This window comes from Chiloscyllium punctatum, chromosome 19 (genome assembly GCF_047496795.1).
Source record: "Chiloscyllium punctatum isolate Juve2018m chromosome 19, sChiPun1.3, whole genome shotgun sequence".
Taxonomy (NCBI): Eukaryota; Metazoa; Chordata; class Chondrichthyes; order Orectolobiformes; family Hemiscylliidae; genus Chiloscyllium; species Chiloscyllium punctatum.
Genome location: NC_092757.1, coordinates 60,810,699 through 60,816,866, shown reverse-complemented (window position 1 = coordinate 60,816,866; position 6,168 = coordinate 60,810,699). Strand labels below are relative to the sequence as shown.

At 35.8% G+C, this 6,168-nt stretch overlaps 1 pseudogene; it reads left to right on the top strand.

Moving 5' to 3' along the window:
- The first annotated feature begins 602 nt into the window (after nt 1–602).
- Nucleotides 603–1,360, top strand: LOC140491241 (large ribosomal subunit protein eL8 pseudogene; annotated as a pseudogene).
- The last annotated feature ends 4,808 nt before the right edge of the window (nt 1,361–6,168 follow it).

The window sequence follows — 6,168 nt, the reverse complement described above, 5'->3', positions numbered from 1 at the left end:
ATGAAGCATTTGACAATTAGTGACTGCATTGAATGGCATAGAGCTCTTAGGAACTTGTAAGAATTAAATTGTGAGTTTTTTAAGGAAAGGAGTGTGGCATTGAAGTTTCTAAGTTCTTTGGAAATGCTGATTTAAAATGGAAACATGGTACTGATGTTAATACATTACAATAAACTTTTCTTATAGTAATTTATTTTTTTCTAAGAAAAAACAAACTACTGCAAGAAAAGTTGTGAGCCTTGACCATTTTCTCCATCCAACTGGGTTCAGGTCACACCTTAGAGATGGGAATATCAGATATGATCTGTGAGCTTACCAACATACAGTAGGTATGGAAGAAATATGTATTCCAGCATGCAGTTTCCGCTCAATTGTACTGGCTATTCACTATAATTCACCCAAAATCGCTTTGATCAGCGGAAGAGATCACAGAATTTTAAATGCAAATTCTGTTCAATGTAAATCAATTTATTGTTTTTCTCCCAAATGATTTAATGATGATTTTAAAAATTCTGCTAATTTTACTTTTTTGTATGTCTTTGAGGAGGTTTGAACAATTAAGCTGAAGCTTTTGGGTACAAGAACAGTAATAAACTATTGCCATGCAGAAAGGAAAGAAAGCCAAGAACAAGAAGGTTCCCCACCCTCTTCCATTGTAAGGAAACATGAGATGAAAATGGTCATGAAACCTTTGTTCAAGAAGAGGCCCAAAATCTTTGGGATTGGTCAGGATATTCAACCCAAGAGGGATCTGACACGATTTGTGAAATGGCCTTGGTATGTGCAACTTCAGCATTAAAAGGCCATTCTGTACAAGTGTCTCAAGGTGCCTCCAACAATTAACTAGTTCACTCAAGGCCTGGACAGGCAGGCAGCCACCTAGCTCTTCAAGCCAGTCCATAAAGTCAGGCCTGAGACTAAGCTGGAATGTCTGAGCACTGTGTAAGGCAACTGGAAGGCAGACTCTCCACCAAAGAGGCCAGCAATTCTCCAAACAGATGGGAATACCATCAAGACTCCAGTTGAGAGTAAGAAAGCTTCACTGGTGATTGTTGCACAAGATATTGATTCCATTGTTTCTGCATACTGTCTGCTGGAAGATGAAAGTTCCTTATAGCATTGTCAAAGGCAATGTCTCGGGCTTTTAAAAACTGCCACTTGCCTTGGCCTGGCTTAGATCAACCATGAGGAAAATGGAGCAATGGCCAAACTGATTGAAACCATCCAGACAAACTGCAACATATATTTTGATGAGATCTGTATCATTGGGGCAGTGGAATTGTGGGTCCCAAAACTGTGGCTTGGATTGCAAAGTCTGGAGAAGGCCAAAGCTAAGGAACTGATAACCAAACTGGGCTAACTCAATGTCCCCTCAGCTCGTTGTGTACATAAGGATTGTGTATATTTTATTAAAATAAACTACTGCTGAAAAGAGGCAAATTTTGTCTCAGCTTTTCATCTAGAAATTATCAGGCCAATTCACAAGAAATATCAAACTGAAGGGAAAAATAACACTACCACTGTATGAGTGGGGAGTGTTGATTGATTCCAAATCAACTCTGATTGAGAAAATATCAGCTGATGATGACCAGCAATTAACTCCCAAGCTTTGTTAAATTTTAAACAAGACCATTTGATTCTAATCAGTCATGGCATTGCCCTGAGAAATTAACTAAGAAATGGCTATCATCTGTTTTGTTACATTGAAAGAGGTGCAGTGTATGTGCAGTGTCTTGCTACCTGCAAAGAGGAGAACCTGCATATTAACAGTCCAACTGACAATCCCACATTGGTTTTCAGCATAATTCTTTGCACTCAATATTATGTATCCAATGTCATCTGACAAAATGTCTTTTTTCAACCATACTTTAGTTCTCCATTGCCAAGTGACTGTTTACACTGGGTTTTTTTTTCATTTAAATTTGCTAAGAAGTTGACTGTTGTACTACTCCACTGTAATTGGAAAATCATTTTGTATATTTTCTAAAGTTCATCTTCAGTAATTTATGATTGGGTTACTTACTGGTGGTAGATTCAGACTATGATATAAATGCTTATATTTTGTGTTCAGCTTTTCAGCTGTGCTAATCAAACTTCATAGTTAGCACTTGTAAGCGTATCAAGGAATACTTTCTAAATCAATTTTTACAAAGTTATCGCCTATATTTTCTGTGAGCCACCTCCCTGCTGGACACAACCCAACATAACCCCCACACGCCAACATATCCCACTCAACTGTTCCCAATCCCAACAATTCTGAGATCAAACTTATATCAGTGTAGAATTGTCAAAATTTGATGCAAGTAAAAATTACATCTTTGGCAATATGTAAACCAATGTGATTTTTTGTAAACTTAATGCAAATAAATAAGTATAAGTATTGCTACAATGAGCATACATCTTGACACTTCTAAACAATTTAATAATAGTTTTCTTTTTCTAGATCTTCATCTTCTAGTAGATGTGGCATGTAACCAGGATCACTTTCAAAAGGAAGAGGATATGTGTGTTTGGGAGACAGAAACCAATCATTCTCCCCAACTCTCACCTTAGTCATTTGGTTACTTCATATTGCCTGAATGTCATACTTACTATATTATTTTATGAGCATTTAATATTCTGCTTTATGATTTATGATTTAGTTTCTTGCATTATTTTAGAAACTTTATAAGTTGCATTTAAGCTAATATTTGAAAGAACTGTTAAACAGAGCTGAAATTATACTTAAAGGCTTCAAACACCACATGTTAATAATACATTAATTGAATTATTCTTTGTAGTTTAAATTGAAAAACAATGTCTGACTTCTATAGTAAGTATCCAGCTTTCTCAATCCTGCATTTTAGTCAAATAGTGTGTAGCTTGAAACTGAGAATTTGATCTGTGCACAACATTCTATTATTAATGTAAAATAACAGCTTCCTGTACTTCTTCATCAGATTAAATAACTTTGTATAAAGAATGAAAAGTATCTTAAATATGAATTGATGCCATTTAAATGCAGCAGTAAGCATAAATGTAATCTCAACTAGAGTACTTATTGGATTATTTCCCATAGACCATATTAGAAGTATGAGAAATGAGTCAAATATACCTGCCCTTCTCTTCTGACTGCATTGTCACTGCAATGTGTACTGCATTTAGTTATGCCAGAACTACATTAAGAGTACTTATTTATCTTGCATTCTCAGAAATTTGTAATAAAATGTAATTACATAATCACAAGAGAATCAAACTTTGTCACTTGTGAAACAGCCAATCAAATGGAAATAGAGCAGCATTAGCAGAACCTACAAGTAAAGCACTTCTCACCTTGGAAGTAGATTTATATTTTGCTTGACCTTACATGGAATAATATAAAACTTTAAAAGCAAAAAGTAAAAATATTAATTGAAAATGACATCATTAAGTAAAGTATAATTTTTCCATTAATATTGTTACAAGAATATGTTCCATTTGCAAACTGCGGTGAATTTATCCTGCCTGCCAGTTTTATTACATAGCAAGATTTGTTGCTAAAAGTAACTTCAATGCTATGAATATATTTTGATTGTATAAAGTAATATATGGAGGAGTATGGAACTTTCACATACTAATATTTATAGCTGTGAGTTTTAAAAGCTGTGAAATTTTTCGAGTCAAATGATTTTACAGTATTACACAGCTGGATACTTTCTCAGCTGCAACATCATTATCATGTAATGACATTTCATATACAAGAGTTCTGGTTGCATTGAGAAGCTTGAAATTAAGAAGCAGTGGATTTTTTCATAACTTACTAATATTCTAAGGCTGTATTATATTTTTTAAAAAAGCTGGTTACAGGGAAAGTCCACCTCTTGACCATAGATATTTGGTTATATTTTCCACATTTCTAGCATGAGCTTTTACTTTTTCTGCTGACTGCCACATATGGTTAAATTTATTTCTAAATATCAATGGGAGCAAGCAATTAAATGTTTTGCTTTCCAACATTGTCTTCTCTCAGTTCGACCAGGCAGTACATAGGCGTGAAAAGTATAACTGCAAAACTAGATAATTGCTTTTCTGTATACCATAAAAAGTATGAAGAAAAACAGAACTATCTAGGTTATGTATTAACCTTTTAATTTCTGCTTAAAAAGTTGTATTGTTTTTATGTGATGGCCTATTTTACATTCATCATCTATTTAATATAAAATGTATATGTCAGATGTATATCAATTTTAGAATCAATTTATTGACATATTGTACAGTATTTAATTTATTTCTGTGTAATTAACAGCATATTATAAAATGTTTTACTGTTCACTTTGTACGTTTGTTTGCTTTTTATTATACACTCATCAGATCATCTGATAGTTTAGTCTGCTAAATAGTTACTATATGTAGAATATTTTTTGAACAGTAATATATAATAGGACAATTCTAACTAAATACTTTAGATATTAAAGAGGTGGAAAGGTGCCAAAATGGATGTCTTAAGCTGAAACACTGGGTTAGTTCACGTTTAGCACAATATATCACCCTTTTGAAGAAGCTTAAAACAGTGCTCAGAAAGGCCAACTAGAGGCTTGTTGAATAGTTAGTTTATAAACTTAAAAGTATATAAGAAGATGTTAAATCTAATTCTTAGCACTAGAGGGATCAAAGAATATGTGAGAAAATGGGAATGGGATCCTGAATTGGATGAACAGCCATGATCCTATTGAATGACAAAGCAGGCTCAAAGGGCCAATGGTCTGCAACTGTTCCTAGTTTCTATGTTTCTTGTATTTGACTGCTCAATTACAATTAAGATGCAGCTCACATTTTATGCCCAGCATTTAAACTAAAACCTATTCCTATATTGGTTGTGGGCATTTGCACTCCCTTTTTAGTTACCTGAAAAATATGTTATGATCTTTTTGGTTGCACTTCAGCCCTATGCTCCTGATCTTAGGGCATCCAGTGCAGAGGGGTGCAAGCATATTGGGGGACTGGCCAGGCTGGCTATAAACTGGTCCATGGAGGGGCTCATTTCTGCTGACTGCCTGCTTCTCCTGCGGTTTACGTTTGAGCCCGGGTATCCTTGGAGAGAGGGTACGGGCTGTCTACCAGTGCTCTGAATGCCTTCAGGGAGAGGAGGGCACAGCAGCGGATGGAGTGCTTGATTTCCCCCTCCAATTCTATTTTGATTTAATCCTTACCTTCCCCCTTCATGTTCTTCACATTGCTTGTTATTGGGCTTTGCTTATTACTGGTTCATTATCCACATGGGTCCTTTCCTGGTAGTGGAAATATTGAATAAAATTTTTGCACATGGTATCTTCACTGAATCAGAGCATTCACAAAAAAAATCACTCTTGCTATGCAAGTGGTAGTGTCGAGGGAAGAAAAACTGATTTATTCCAAATGGTACTGAGCTGTTTTGGAGTAAATTTGTTATAATTTCAAGCATTACTTAAAGGGATGTTAAATGATCATTGTTTCTTGGGAGTTGTAAAGAGAACTTTGGAAACATACTGGAAAACTTTATCTTGAATAATTTATCAAAATTTTAACAACATTCAAGCAGAAAATTTCATTGTGAAAGAGTGCTGTGACACTGTGCCTTATTGAGCACCTGATGGGAATCAAGAGAAGAGAAGAAATGTTTGGCCATGGGCATTTCAATCAGGTCAAAGGATGGGAGAGGACATGAGGCCGGGCAAAGCAAAGGCATTTGCTGCATGGGAGAGGGCCTGGATTACCTTTTGATGTTTTACAAAATGAGGCAGCTTGTCATGCTTGCTATCAGTGATCAGTCAAGGGGGTGGTTATTGTGCATCACTATGGTATGTCAATCGCATATCTGCACCATATGCCAACTGCATATATGGCAAACACACTGCATATAAATCAAGCAAATATCCATATCTCATAACCAAGTAGAGTAGTCATCAGTCAAGTCAAGGGTAACACTCTTCAGTCAGGGGATCCTGGCACAGTAAATCAAGAACAACCCAAATATCAACCCAGGCCCTTGAGCAAGGGTGGCATGATAGTTCACAGCTCCAGGGACCTGGATTTGATTACAGCCTCAGGTGACTGCCTGTGTGGTGTCTCCATGTTCTCACCATGTCTACATGGTTTCTGACAGATGCTCTGGTTTCCTTTCACAATCCAAAGATGTGCAGGTTAGTTGGATTAGCCATTGTAAGTTATCTG